The following is a 15,883-nucleotide window of genomic DNA, read 5'->3' on the forward strand; positions in this document are numbered from 1 at the left end:
CCCAGTCAATATGGGTTTGTCAACGGACGTGGGACACAGCCACTTTTGGAAGATTTCGCAGATGAATTGCACCTAGCCTTCGAGAGGCATCAGATTGCTTGCGCACTTTTTATTGATATAGCAAAAGGCGTTCGATTCAGTGAGTCACAATATTTTACTAACAAAATTGCAAAACATTGGATTCCGCGGCCCATTCCTTTCTCTTCTCCGGAACTTTTTAACTGAGAGGACACAGCTAGTTTCTATAGGTAATAGTCGAAGCTCCCGAGTTACCTTAAAGGCTGGGGTTCCCCAAGGTTTTGTTTTGTCACCTCTTTTTAACATTTTTGTAAACGATATGTCTAACTCAGTTTCAAAATGTAAATTGTTCCAATACGCGGATGACACAGTGTTGCTTTCAAAACATCTTGATTATCCTGTAGCAATCGCATTACTCCAAGAGGACACTTGTCAACTTAATGACTGGTTTAAGACAAATTGTCTTACGATAAGTGCATCTAAAACTCAGCTAGTCTGCTTTCGTAATCCTCTTAAGATGTTAACGCCCAATCATCCTATATATATGCTTACCTCTCTTTGTACATCTTGTAACTGTTGTCCCATATCTTATGTAGATCAAGTTAAATATTTAGGAATTCAATTCGAAAGTGCTTTGTCGTGGAATTCTCATCTGTCAAAACTTTGTAAACGACTGAGAAATGTATCTTGTTTACTGTACAATACCAGATCTGTAATACCTTATTCAACGAAAAAGACAATAGCTCACGCTTTGACATACAGTGTTTTGCGTTACGGAATAACTATTTTTGGGCACAGCCCAGGACGATGGGGTTAAAAAATAGACTCAGTCTTAAAAGGAATATTTAAAAGCATTGTTTATGGTTCCATATCGCAAACTGAAGAAGAGATCATAGCAGTGTTGGGCTTGCCATTGTTCCACTCCTTATTGGTTCAGACCGTTGTATTGAAACACTTTTGGTGTGATAATTTCAGAGTACCTCATGTCGTATCTAGATCGCTTCGACCCACCGAGCGCTATGAAATGCCTTTTGTAGTGACAAAATACGGAAAAAGAAATCGGAATTTTTATGTTCCCTATATATTTAATAGCCTACCGGACGATGTTTACACCGTGGACTCACTAAACAAACTGAAGCAAATGCTCCGATCTAAAAGTGCAAGTTTTTAACTGTGCTGTGTATGTGCATGTGTTTGTGTGACCATCATCGTTTATATTGTGATGTATGTTGAGCTTGGAAGCTTACGTGTGTGGGACGCTTATTTTTATCACAAACTAGGGTCTTGTCCAACAAGCCTTTTGTCTGACTTTGACAGACCCGCCTCACTATGAAGTGAACTACACGCGTAAATAAACATTATTGTTATTATTATTATTATTATTACTATTATAACTTTATTTGCAAATACTGGAAGGGGCTTATGTGGTGGTGTGCGGGGCTAGGCAGATAGGTGAAAACCCTTACGCAGAGCGCCTGCCAGCCCGCCACCACATGTGAAAAAACAAAACGGATATATAAATGTACAGAATATACACACTACAGAAAGTGCGTAAAAAGGAAAGAAAAGAAGGGGGAAAACAAGTATCACATTATGTCGAGGATGCCAGCTGCATCCCATACATTCTGGCAAGCTCTCGTGACACCGCCCCGTTTGACGGCAGTGGGCTGCGAACACTGAGCGCAATTGTGCAGTTGTCAGTCAATGTTTGAACTACCCCGTTGCATCAATGGAAAGATAAAATGAAAATCATGTTATCCAGAATGCACCGCATCGTTTGTCACTTGCGCAGGGGATGGCGTAAATTACTGGTCGATCTTCTGTTCTTGAGGCAGAAAGTATTGAAGAGAACCCTACTCGCAAAAGCTCACAAACGCACAGTTACCGTGTCGCCTACTCCACACCTCGCCGTAACCGCTGGTTGAACTAAACTGTGCGACGGTAACCGCGCGACTGCGCGGCGTCCATTTGCGATGGCCCCGTCGCGTTCGTGCGCGTGCGCCGGCATTTGCCGAATTTTCGCCGAATCTTCGCCGAACTTTCCTTCTAAATTTCGGCATGTGCGGAACTTTGCCGAATCTGAAGTTCGGCAGATACGGTCCATCACTAACTTTTTCGGCGCAGGTGATAGACCCCCCAACGACGCTCACGCCGGATTGGCTGCTTGGCAACGCGAGGGAACTTAAATTTCGGAATCGGACGGTGCGTGTATCACTCGAAGCGCGTCAACCCCCCCCCCCCCCTCCCCCCACCCCCGCCTGCGTTCATCGCGGCGACACTGTGCGGCTGCTAATTACAAAACTATTAACCCACTTAGCCCCCCCCCCCCCCCCCCCCCCTTCTACCCCCGTACACTGTCCCCCATGTACATCCGCAAATAGAGTCCCATACGATTTAGTTCAGCAATGTTTCGTCAACAACATTCGTTTTTTTTCAGTGTTAATAGTAAAAAGAAATGTCGTAAATATCGCCAAATGCCTCGACAAAACAAAATGTTCGAGGAAAAAAAAGAAAAAGAAGTAAGCCCACACCGTGGATAGAACCCGGGGCTGATTACGTATGAGGCAGACATCTTACAACTAAGTTTCGCTACCGCTTCGGAAACTCGCATTGTAACCACGGCCTATGTTGACGGCGGCAGCGCCTATCTCGAACCAGCCAATCCGGCGTGAGCTCCGTTGCTAGGGTTTGTATCGCCTGCGCGTTGAAAGTTTGCCCCCGCGGGTCGGGGGGTGGTGCCCTCGCTATTCCATGGGCGTCGCCGGCCAGTGTTTGCCCTGCCCAGTGGCGGCTGTTTCAGGGGGGGGGGGGGGGGGGGGGGGCAAAACACATGCCTTGCCCCCCCCCCCCCCCACACACACACACACACTCTGAGAACTGGGGGGGGGGGGAGGTATTGGTACGCCCATGTGTTGATGAATACTTCATAAATTACTGCCAACGCTGGAGAATTTGATTCCAGCATATGGCACGGCTCACGTGTTTTATCGCGAAAACGCGAGAAAAAACAGTGCGGTGAGGAAAATTTACAGTTCAGGATTTGAGAATCTGACCGCCTATGCCACGAAAAATAAATTTTACAACGCCGAACGATACTTTTTCAGGAAGCTAGTTTAATTTGATGTACTATACTACTATATACTATGTACTATAAGTCCGGCGGTATACGCACGGGTTTGGCTCCGACAAAAAAAATAAAAACTGTATAGCGAAGCCTCCGAATAAAAAACAAACAAACAAAAAAGTGAAAGCCGTTTACAACTCCCTGTAACGCCGAATTGGAGCGCAGCTCTTGAGGAGGAGGAGGGAAGGGTACTGAGGGGAGGGTAGACCCCTCCTCCTCCTCCTCCTCCTCCCCTCATTCTTTAATATGCTCCGGGGGGGTCACCTGACCTCGGGGGGAGGGGGTCGTGTGACCTCGGGGAGGGGGTCACGTGACCTCCGGGGGAGTGACGTGACCTTGGGGGGTCACGTGACCTTTGGGGGTCACGTGACCTTGGAGTGACCTTGGTGGGTCACGTGACCTTGGGGTGACCTTGGGGGTTCACGTGACCTCGCGGTTACGCCGACGCCACTCAAGCCGCAAACGGGCACCCAAGAGCTGCGCTCTAAAAGACGTGGCATGATGAGAACGCGCTTTGAGTTACAAAAACAATAATAGACATTACAACGTAAGGGGAGGGGGGGGGGGGGGGCGTTTGATTGCCTCCCTCTATCGTATTGTTTACTGGTACTAAACTACAGTGTTGTACACGTTCCTCAAAAAAAGGAACGAAAGCTCGTTCCTCGTTCCTTCTGAATTTTGGAACGCGTTCCCGCTACAAGTTTTATCTATGAGAAAGGAACTCGTTCCCGTTACAATTTAAAAAATGGAACGTTTCGCACATATACGTTACATTTGTATTCTTCGAATTACCATATTTGGTTAGCTCAAGCAAAGTTTTCTTTTTTTATCTATCCCATCAAATGGGAACATACGAATTTATATGTCGTGACGGAAAGGCACCAGGAGAAGAAAATAAGCGGAATCAAAGTTTTATTTGTATATATATTCAGGTTTAAAAATCTCAGCCTTTAACCAGATTCACGTTTGTGGTGAACGATTCAGACAAGCCAAATCTACGGTTACCCCACATTGCACGAGCGTTTTACAACAACCTGACACGTTTCCATCTAACAAAGTCCCTTGTTCGAACTGAACAATAGTTGCTTCTTGATGTTGCTCTCCGCAAGACGAACAAGTGAAGGAGGGGGTATGCTTTTGGAAAGTCAGTGTTGGATTCGTTGTTCAGTTTGAAGGTGGGGGAAAAAGGGAAAGGGAATAAAGGTTAATTTTCTGTATCGTTTAAGTGACCAATGTTCGGGATACAAAAGTGCGTTCGATGTCTCGTAACCTGTGATTTTGCTGTAACTGTAGGTCTCTCTATAAAAGTTTAGAAATGGCTGTAGTCGGCCTTAGATTTCTGTGTGTGTGAGGATTCGTGGAAGCAAATAACGTAGCTGAGTTTGAAACGTCCCTCTTTGTGTATTTTCGTGGGACTAAACGTTTTGCTTTTTGTACCACAGTCTCGGGCACTCAAAGAAAACAAAAAAACATTTATGTCCACTTACTTTCCAGCAACCGACTCTTACTAAGCGAGGACCACACACTATAAATCCTAAGATAAGTAACCAAAACGTAAACGATTTAAAAACAATATTTTCGTAATGATACAGCTTTTATACTTTTAAAATTTCCCTCGTAAAAATAGAATAAAAATGACCCCACTAAACGAAAAAAGGAACGCCGTTACTCTTTCCGTTCCAGTAAAAAAGTAACGAGTTCCCGTTCCAGTTCCACCGATGTAAAATGGAACGGCGGCGTTCCTTCGTTCCTCCTCAGAAGGAACGAGTTCTAGGAACGCCGTTCCTTGGAACGCCGTTCCGTACAACACTGCTAAACTAGAATGTCTGGAAGAGCGCAATGCCCCTCCATCGCCGAAGCTCTAGGTTTGACACTATACGGGTGAAGTTCCTTTCATTTTCATTTCATTTAGTTTATTTCGGCTCAGAAGAGACGGAGTGCGGCAGATAGGCTGAAGGCCCATACCAGGTGGCTTGCAACACCCAAACTACAAAAAAAGAGGGGGGGGGGGGGAAGGGGTAGATAAACAATAAACTCTAATGACAACAACACTATGCACAGTCGGAAACGGACTGGAACTCGAACTGCAAACCGACGGCCCCCAGCGCCACGCCGAAGCCCGGGACCCGCCAAGCTAGGGCCGAACACATCCTACTCAAATGTGCTCGACCCCAGCCTGGTGCGCCCCAAGCCCCAGCGAAGCGCCGGCGGTGCCCCGAGAACCGTCGACCGGCCGCCCGCGCCCCATCCCGCCCCGACTGTACATATACAATAAGGATTATGACAGCGAGTGGCGCAGATGAGAGGCCATCTCTCGGCGGAAAAGTTCCATTTCTTCACGTGACGTGGGTGGGCACAGGGTGAGGCTAGCGGGTTGTGAATGCTAGTGAGTAATGGCCCTCACCGCGAAAGACGGACGGTGTCTGTCCGTCCTAGCAAACACTGACTGCAAGATGCCCGACCGGTTTTGACGCTAAGCGCCAGGGAGCACATCCGGCTGAATTCTGGAAATGTTAGCCAAAAGTCTTACAGAGGCCACCGCTCGTCGTAGACTTAGAGGCTGCCATCCGACGGCTTGTAGCATATGCACAGTTCGCGTGTCCCGGTAACGGGCTAGATTGGAGTGCTTCTGCCTCATCAGGGTGGCGTAGGCAGCCCGACGTTGCACACTTTCCAGCGCCGCCACAAGGTGTAGTTGGTACGGGTTCCATATTGGACTGCAGCAGTCCAGCTGTGCGAGCACGAGTGCAGTGAGGAGCTGCCGCAAGGTCTCGGGTCCAGCGCCTTTGGACACCCGGAGACAGAAACCCAACTGTCGGCGTGCTTCCGAGGTCGCCTCCCCGATGTGAGCAGAGAAGCGAAGCTGAGGGTCCAAAGTGACACCAAGCAGCTTCGCACTTGGCTTCCAACTGAGGGTAGAGCCGTTGAGGTACAGGTGGGGGGAGGGGGGGGGGGGGGGGGGCAGCGGACGTCGGGCACAGGAGAACATCATGGCCGAGAACTTGTCAGAGTTTAGTTGTAGCCATTCTGGCAGGACCAGCCGTATGCTGCCTCAAGGTCGTGCTGGAGCTGCTGCTGGTGAATGGGGTCGGAGGTGGGGTGGATGAGTGTGAGGTTGTCTGCGTAGACCAGGGGCTTGCTCCGTAGTGGCGCCACAACATCTTTGACAAACACGTTGAAGAGAGTGGGGCCAAGCACACTGCACACCGGACAAGACTCCAACTGCATCAGACACAGCACCACGAAAAACAACACGCTGAGTACGCCCATGTAGAAAGTCTGTCAACCAGTTAAGGAGTTCCCTACATACACCAAAGGCAGAGAGCTTGCTTATGAGAATCTTGTGGTCTCCTCTGTCGAATGCCTGTCGGAAGTCCAACTGGACAAGCGCAGAGGGGGTACGACCATCCAGATACTCACTGTGGACAAGAACAGTCAGTGCAGACTCGCAGCTGCGACCGGGTCGAAAGCCGTGTTGATGCACTGTCAGCAGATTATGTTGTTCAAAGTGAGCAATCAGTTTCTTGTTTATTACGCGTTCCATGGTTCTGCAAACTACAGAGGTCGTGGAGATGGGGCGGTATGATGATGTAGTGTCAATTGGTGCCTTGCCTCCGCCTCCTTTCTGCACAGGTGTCATTATGGCACGTTTCTACTGTCCTGGCACTTTTCCCACCAGGAGGAAGTTCCCGAAAAGCTGGGTAAGGACCGGGCATAACCTGGTGGAGTAGGCTCGCAGGAATGCTGGGTGGATGCCATCGGGTCCCGCGCTTTGGGAAACGTTGAGGCAGCGCGGCGTTTCCATAGCGTCGTCCTCTGTGATCGTTGGCCTGGCAGAACACAGTCGGATGTTTGGGTACTAGGACTGCCGAGAGGTAGAGGCACATCTAAGGCAGCATTGGAAGCCCACACAGAAGAGAAATGGTCACTAAACAGTTCAGCAAAAGTCTTGGGGTCACTGAGAACAGTGCCATCCTTTTCGAACTCCGGGACAGAGGACGACCTGCATTGGCTCTTCACATACGACGGGAAAAGATTGGGAGAGCGTGCAGCTTTCTCGGCGATCATGCGCAGGTAATATTTGTGGGCCGTATACACCAACTTCTTCAGTTCTCGTTGTGCCTTACGTGCTGCAGTAAGGACGTCTGGACGATTAGTCTTTTTCGCTTTTCTAAAGAGTTTTCTCTTTTTGTTGGAGAGGCGTATAATATTTTTGGAGATCAAGGGGGTCCTCCGACGGCCGGACAGATGCTTGGAAGGCACAGAATGTGCCTCGATGGCGCTCATCATGTCCAGCCACATGTCATAAGCATCATCTACTACGGATGGGGTGTTGAGGACCAGACTCCAAGGAGTGAAATGCAGGAGGTTGTTGAGGTGCGACAGGTCCATTTGGAGAAGTTCCGAACCATTTTGGAATAAAGTCCAGACCTCGCAAGGTCAAGATTTCGAGAGATTCGGGCTAGTTTCAAAACTTGCCCCCATGCGGCGCTCAACGTCGGTGCTCGTTAGAGTTCCTGTATATGCTACCTACGGTGGGGAGCCTATACAGGAACTCTAGTGCTCGTCAGACTTGACGTCACACGCCACCTGCCAATGGTGTTCCTGATGCCCGTCTATCTCCCGCGGCTCACCGACCTTGCTACCGCCGTCACCTCGGCAGAAAGGCCGAAGAGGTCCGGCTTCGGGTGGATTTGGCAGAATCCTGCGTCGAAGCGCGTGTTTCGGCCGCCCCGGCTACGCTTTTTTTCGTCAATATCCACGCTCGTAGGTCGAAAAAAAAAAAGTGCAGTGCGCAACAGTGAGACTTTTAGTTGTATGTAGAAACACTGAGAACTTAAGAATATATAATTTATTTTATTAAATTCCAAACCAACCAGGTTTGTTTGTCTATACGAGGTACGTTGGGAACAAGAGTCGCGGGAATCCGATCCAGTCCACAGAACTGCTGGACGATGACGCGACCTTGGACACGACACGCGCTCGCCTGGCTTGCCCCCTCACACTCCGAGTCTTCCCTTTCCCATTTTCGGGACTTCCAAAGCGGCGGAGGCCTTGAGCGATTGACTGACAGCCAACAGAAAGTGAGCGGCTCTCCGGACCCACGTGATGAGCAAAGCATGGCCGCCGTGGAGGTAGCGAGGGTAAAGCGAGGGGGAGATTTGACGAGGGGACGTTTTCCCCCGGCAGATTTGACAGGGGGAAATTTCAAATTTCCCCCCGACGGCCGGAAGCGGTGCGCCGCACGATTTGCCGGAGTCGTGAGTTTTGTAGTATCCTGTTTGGACGCTAAGCGTATAAAGGGCGATTTGCGGCGAGAGACACAGCGACCCCTTTCCTCCGGCGATACGAAGGAAGCGCCCGAAACTAAAATCTTCCTTCCGCAGCCTTTCAGAGCCTAGCCTCTTGGTCTTGTCTCTGAATTAAGCGCGAAACACATGTACGACGAAACCGTCCGATCCGACGTCCGACCGCGCAATACGACGGTCGGAGGCGAGGGTTTTTAACGCTCTCCGATGCTATGAAAACCCTCTCCCCCCAAGGTCGTTCCGGCAGTCCGTACGTCGGATCGGACGGTTTCGTCGTACATGTGTTTCGCGCTTTATTGCTTTGTTTTGCGATAAGCATATTTATAGCAGGGTGTCGAACCGGAACCGAACCGAAAACCGGAACCGAACCGGTATTTTTTCCGGAACTGAACCCGAACCCGAACCGTTATATTGTTATCGCATGAACCCGAACCGGAACTGAACCGGAAAAAAAATAGCGGTTACCGGCTCATGTCAAAACGGTTCGGCCACGCGCTGTTGACAATGAATGAGCTGTCAATGCCATTTGTTTTTTAAGTGCCGTCAACTGACACACACCTCGCTTACATATTTTTCTTCTCCACTCAGTCTTAGGAATATAAACGCTGCATCCATGAATCTTGACAAACGCTGCATCCATGAATTTTGACGTAGGAACCAGTATTGCGCTGGTCGCGGCTTACACGGAAAAAATAAAATTGAAAGGCTGTGCAAAAAAAAAAAAAAAAAAAATCGCGTTACGGGATTTCATTTTTCTACAATTTCGTAAATCCTAAATGCTGCTGTGTGCTCATTTCATAACACGTTTCTAGAACGCGCGAGTTCTTGAAGCTTGCTTCCATCGGAATGAGAAAAGAAAAGGCTGTGGAGTTTGATAATAATTAGGGATATCGCGAACCACCCTAGGTTCGATTTCGAAAGGTTTCGATATTGGCGAAGCGAACTGAGGTCGATTTCGAAAAATTTCGATATTTTCGTACCGACCAAGGTTCGATTTCGAAAAATTCGCAACTTTTGACCACAGCGGAGTTTCGAATTCGAAAATTTCGAAGCTTTCACGGTTTTTGAAATTTCGAATTCGAATATTGCGAATATTTTTTACTTCAGGTTCGATAAATTCGAAGATTTCGATATTCTTTGTAGAAAAAATTCGAAAACTTCGAACGCTTCGAATTTTTATAGACATGAAGTTCGAACAATTCGAAAATTTCGAATTTCTTCTTGCATGAAGTTCGAAAAGTTCGAAGGTTTCGATTCCCTTTTAACGCTAAATTTAAAAAAAAAAAAAAAAAAAAAAAAACCTTGAAGATTTAAAATTTTTTTTTAATCCAACTTTTCAAAGTTCGAAGTCCGATTTTCAGGTTTTTCCACAGTTTCAGTTTCAAACAACGTTTTCACGACTCACTTATTTTCACAAAATCAAGGTTTAGAAAAGTTAGGGTGTGATATCCAGATTCTGCGAAGTGTCCCGGACTTTTGCCAGTGCAGAATTGTGACCGCCAGCCCCCAGGGGGGGGGGGGGGGGGGGGGGGGGGGGGAGGGGGGGGAGGGGAGGGGGGGGGGGAGGGGTCTTTAACCTGCATCACGCAGTAGTGATTGCACGAACACACTGTTTTACGAGACTCATCCAGTTCGAAACGGCCAGGGGCGAGCAGGAGGTTGAGGCTCAGAAAAACCTTGAAGCGACCTGGCAAACTAGCTCGCCACCCCTTGCACGCTGGTAGTAATCCGATCCGGTGATGTTTATAATTGTCCTGGAGGTTTATTTTCTGGGACGGAGGAATCGCCTCGCAAAAAGCATAAAAGCCGACACAACTCGAGGTTGAGGAGCGTTCTACCATACAAGTGGCGTCGGAAGAGGAAAAACGGGGGGAAAGAGGGTAGGGGGGGGGGGGGGGGGGGAGGGGGGGGCTTTAGCCTTCTTCTCCCCCTTGCAGGTATTTCGGACTGTTAAAGGAAACAATACGGGGAAAGAGGGCGTGGTCGAGCTTATTTTAATCTGAAATTATTTATGCATATGTATAGCTACTGTCGCTCTTCAATGCATAAAAGGTTGCGTAGATGGTCATTGTTAGAAACTCCTTGTCAGAAGGCACTGCTCGTCACAAGCTTAGTGGTTCGGAAATTCAAAGCTGTCTTTTCGACCTAAACACCTGTGCCGATAGTAGCAAAAAAAAAAAAATAATAATAATAAATGCGGGAATAAAAACCAGGAGAAAAAAAAACAACTACCAAGAATTCGTCGGAAGTGTTCTATTCTTGCATATTCAGAGGTTCAGAACTTCGAAACAAGTTTCTTTTACCAAAATGTGTACAGGCTAAAAGAAACAAGTCCCAGGAACGTGAAGCGAAAAAAAAAAGGTTTCTTTTAATGACGTGCTGAACTTGAACACTATTAGAAATCTTCTCCCATGAGTTAATTTATTCCTTAACGTGAAAAAAACAATAAATATATTATTTTGTATTCTGCAGATGGCAATGATATGTACTGTCTGTGGTGTTAATTTAAATGCGATACCTCAAACAACTTAGACGAAAATAAATATCAAGTTTAGGTCATAATTGCATGCAGATACATGTTTGGACATTTCTTTGAAACTCACGTTGAATGACAATAATCACATCTTAAGACGGCACTTACCTAGGCTATACATAGATCATTCTTAAAAAAAGTATAACATATCTACCATAAATAGCTCCGCCTGCAGCGTGCTTCAAAATCTGGCACAAACGATAATCGTCAAAAACCCGTCGTCCTTCCTCGCCCCTTCGGGGATTTATTTCTTTAAACCTAAGCATGCCAGAACATCGAAATAAACGACATTGTCTTTCGTAAGGAACGCAGCACCGCGTGTAAAAGTTCGAGAAAAAAAAATTACGAATGTACCCCACTACTTGAAATCAAATGAAACCGTCCGCCGGTCTTTCGAAGTTCGACGAACGTCGAATTTTTACCCTAAAAGTTCGAAGTTCGTCGAACCTCTGACTTTGCAGAATTCGAAAGTTCGAAAATTTTCAAATTTTCTTGATAAATAAGTTTGAAAGTTCGAAATTTATCGATTTTTTGGTCAGTCAAGTTCGAAAGTTCGACAAGCATCGAACCTTGCAGCGCAATAAGTTCGAAAGTTCGAAAAAAAATCGAATTTTTAGCGTAATAAAATCGACGGTTCGAAAAAAGTCGAACTTCTTAGCTTAACAAGTTCGAAAATTCGACCTCCGTCGAATTTTACGATATAGACAATTCGAAAAATTGAAATCTTTCGAACCTTTCGAACCGCTTGATTTTATCATCGAAACTTCGATTCGAAAAAAGTTTGCGGCATCCCTAATAATAATGCATCCGGTTTCGTATAGGCACTTAGAAGCTAACATATTTGTGAGACAGCGAACTCTTCTATTTTAATATTTATCCTATTACGTCCTTCTGGCGTTGCGTTCGGTGAAGTGTTTTTCATATTCCGTATCTTGTTTAATGAAAACTTCTTTAAGGGTCTAATTTGAGTTACCGAAGGCTAGTTCAAATAAAGAAAGCTGTATTTTCTCCCCACTGTTCCTTCAATTGCTTACACGCCGAAGTGGCGTGATAGTTAGCGAGTTCTACTTGTAAGTGGGTTTGTAAGGAGGTCGCGGATTTTACAGCTACTGCGTCGGACCCAATTAGATGAAGTCCGAATGCGTAAACGTCGGTGAGGTAACCTTTGAGTGCACATAAAGAAACCATTCCTGGTAGAAATCCCTGAGCCTTACACTACGATGTATCCCGTTTCGTATGTGCTGATTTCAGATGTTTTATTTGTAATTTATTTTGATGTTGCAATTTGTCATTTATAATTTCCGAACCGGTTCGCGGATCGAATTAATCGAACCGGAACTGAACCGGAACAAAATAAATTTACCTGAACCTGAACCGTAACCGAACCCGTATTTTTTTCGGTTTCACACTGATTTATAGGCTGCTTGGCTACTTCAAGCATCTGATTGCTTCTGCCGTCCATGTACAGTGACCCAAGGCCATGTGAGGATGGGCATAGGCCAAGAGCCATCGTCCGGGAACCCTAGAGTTCGAAGGAACTACCGCATTTTCCGGACTACATTCCGCACCCGGTGCATAGTCCGCAGGGAAATATCGGCACCCAGCGCAAAGCTCGCACTTAGCACCTAGTCCGAACGTAAAAAAGTATCAGAGCAGACCTTGACAAATGCCTACTGTATTAGCTCACGATGAAGGTTCATCATACGAAAATCAACATTAATATAGTCCGTGACTCATAAAATCCTTCACGATTGTCACAGTGAAGGATCTAGAAAAAAATTAATCTTGAACTTTTAAACTTGCATAGTCCGGAAAATAGGGTACTACAGAATGTATTAGGCTTCCCTATAGCAAATCTGGCCGTTTGGCGAGACCCTGGGTACTTGAAGAGGAAGCGGCGAGCCTTACAAGGAGTGTTTACGGGACGGGAACTCATGCCAGCGTGCGCACTTGAACATGCCCGGTGCTTCGACCCAGACGTGTACAAATTACCAAAAAAGGTAGTTAAGTTAAGTTACTGAGTATCGACGCCAAAAGTAATTGGAGTAGAGTAGAAATTAGGCATTTGTAATAGTAATTGAGTAAACTACTAACTACTGTAAAAAGTAGCGAGTTACTTTGAAGTTACTTTCGAAGTTACTTTTTATATTTTTGTGGTAGCTAAATGAACAGCAGTTTTGATCCCTGAAAAACCCTGTGAGCCTGAAATAAATGCAATCACTTTATGGCTTCCGTTTTCACCAAAATAGTTTGTTCGCTCGCAGAAGCAATCGTCTTTCAAAGTCCTTGATAGAAGAGTTCTCCCATTTTCCTCCTAAAGACGTCCCCAGCCAAGCTAAAATGACGTTCCACCGACGGGCTGGATGGAACGGCACCGTTGAATTTGAGAAACAGGCTGTGTACGGTCGCGTAAGCGAGCGTCGGCATCTCAGGTGTCCATGACGAAACATGTGAGTGTATTGAACCATGGTTAAAAGCGCTAAAAAGACGTACACAAGATAGAAGACAAACACATGTGAGGTTTGCCTCGGCTAAGGGATCTTTTATAACAAACTCTCACCCTTTTTCTTTTTTTTCGGCAAGTTGAGATTGTTATAACTGGCCCCTCTTTATTCCCACGACCTTCGGGGAGTACGCTGAGCGATTGCACCTGACCGTCAAGGGTTCAAGTCTCGCGCCATGACGATGAGATCATCCGGACGATTGCGCGTCTCGCTGCCGTGCTAGTGCTACGCCACTGAAAAAAAAAAATTGTTTTGATTTAACAGAAAATGAAACGAAGTATACTTCACCGCTGACGCCGGGTCCAACTGGGGGGATGGCGCCCTTTATTTCTGCGCTCAAACTTTCGTGATGAGAAAAATTAGCACTAGATTTCGAAAGTAGTTAGTAATTTGAGTAGAAGTCACCTGAAAAACGCAATTAAATTAAACTACTAATTGCCCAAATAAAGCTGTAATTGAAAGTTACCAAGTTACTCGGAAAATTAGTTAAAGGGCAACTCCGGCCAAAACTCAAAATGAATTAAATTACTGGTATCGCTTTAGTGACACAAAATACGACCCCGGCCAAAATTTCACGTCCGTGGGACGCCGCATTCTCAACTAATGCCGATAATAAAAACGCGACCCGCCGCGAGCCGCTGCTCCTTAGCGGGCGGCCAGCGGGTTGCCGATCGCTAAAGCAACATTGGGGCGTGATGTCAACATCGTTCTCTTTTTTTCCTCCGTTCCGGACGGGAGCACGGCGCAGCCGTCGCGCGCTCTTCTTTGTGCCGCTACCACTGCTACTTCGGCTTGTAATTGCGTGTTTAGCCGTTGCTTTTACCTGTAGCCCGTGTAGCTTCGGTATAGCCTTTTGTTTATTTGCTTGTGAGGTCTCCTAGACTCGTTTTAGCGAGCAACTCGGTGCGCCCAAGACTGCCCAGCTGTTCCTCGAAAGATGCCGAGTACAACTTAAAGCGCTGTGGGCTGCTCAAACAAGCCGCTGCGCAACCCGGAGGTGCTTTTTCATAAGTTTCCAACGGATCGGAAATTGGAGAAGGTGTGGGTGAACGCTGTTCGGCGAGTGGACTTTGGAAAGCCTTGGACGTCGACCCCCAGATCGAAGCTCTGCTCCGATCATTTTTCGCCGGAGAGTTACGAACGAAACCTATAGGGGTGTTGGTTGCTTGTGGCTTGTCAGCGAAGGGGTCGAGGCTTAAAAAGGATGCCGTGCCGTCGCTCTTTGCCCATCGTACATGTACAGAAAAGGTAAACACGATAAAAGTATCCTGATCAATAAATAAAACAGTCATTGTCAAGTGCAGTGTTGAAGATTGAGCATTCATGCTCCATTGAATGTCTGTTGAATGGGGAATGGTGGGCATGTAGAGTACAACCACTAACTAGCTCCAAACACAGAAGTTTGTCATGAAAACGAAAACAATGTTCTGCTTTGCGTCACTGCTTGTTTACTACGCAATCTCGTGCGTAGTATTCAGGTCCGTAACGACTACTAGCAAACAGCCGGCGCGTGATGCTCATGCGATATAAACATTCGACTCCCAATCGTTCCAACGCGTTACGCAGCAGTATTAATTAACTTTGCTCTTGTGAATACCACAAAGGACTTTAAAGAAATCGCGAAAGTTCGGATTTGTAAGTTACAACTTTCTCATTTGCCCGAGTTCGGCTGGAGGTAAATATAATATTTAAAAATGCAAAAAAAAAAACAAAAAAAAAACACTTGCCTTAGTCAAAAGTTACGAAGGAAAACTTAAAATCCTTTGTATTCTAATAAAAAAAAATTGATGTGGGTGGGGGTGGGAATGCGGAAGGGAAAGAAAGTGTTCTCACCTTGCTAACGTTCTCTGTTTTCCTTTATCACCCACAAAAACTTTTGCTAGCTTTGAGAAAAAAATGACTGCCAAAAGAACTTTTTTTTTTTTTTTTTTTTAGTGCGGCAAGCTTTTTTTTTATTTGTACAAAGATCCACTACCTGGACGAACTTATGTGGTGAACTAGTGTCGTAGCTTACAAATTCGGCTTTTACGCGCCTGAGGAAAAAATAACGAAAAAACAGACGTCTACAGCTTGACACACGTCTGTTCGGTTGTTGCGGAACGCGCCGGAGAGCCTCAAAGCTTCGTGTCTGGGACTGACCCGCCGCGCGAAAGCGCCAGCACTGTACGTCACTGGCAGCGCGGCGTAGAGCAACGCCGCTCCATCCCCGATGACAATTTAGGCCTAGCGACGAGTGCGAGAGACCGCACGCACGCCGACAGCTGCCGAGTACGGCACCGAACGAGTTCACTCGTTTTCCCTAGCTTTTGGGTATACAAGCAACGAGTACGGCACGGCATAGCGCACACGCGGCGGCGGCCGCCCAGTACGCCACCGAACGAGTTGACGGGTTTTC

At 46.7% G+C, this 15,883-nt stretch overlaps 2 pseudogenes; both read right to left on the minus strand.

The window, feature by feature from the left end:
- Positions 1–5,420: 5,420 nt before the first annotated feature.
- Positions 5,421–6,134, minus strand: LOC115308582 (annotated as a pseudogene).
- Positions 6,135–6,794: 660 nt separating this feature from the next.
- Positions 6,795–15,883, minus strand: part of LOC121835904 — a 29,814-nt pseudogene continuing 20,725 nt past the window's right edge.

Source organism: Ixodes scapularis, unplaced genomic scaffold (assembly GCF_016920785.2).
Source record: "Ixodes scapularis isolate PalLabHiFi unplaced genomic scaffold, ASM1692078v2 PGA_scaffold1__304_contigs__length_218370807, whole genome shotgun sequence".
Lineage (NCBI taxonomy): Eukaryota > Metazoa > Arthropoda > Arachnida > Ixodida > Ixodidae > Ixodes > Ixodes scapularis.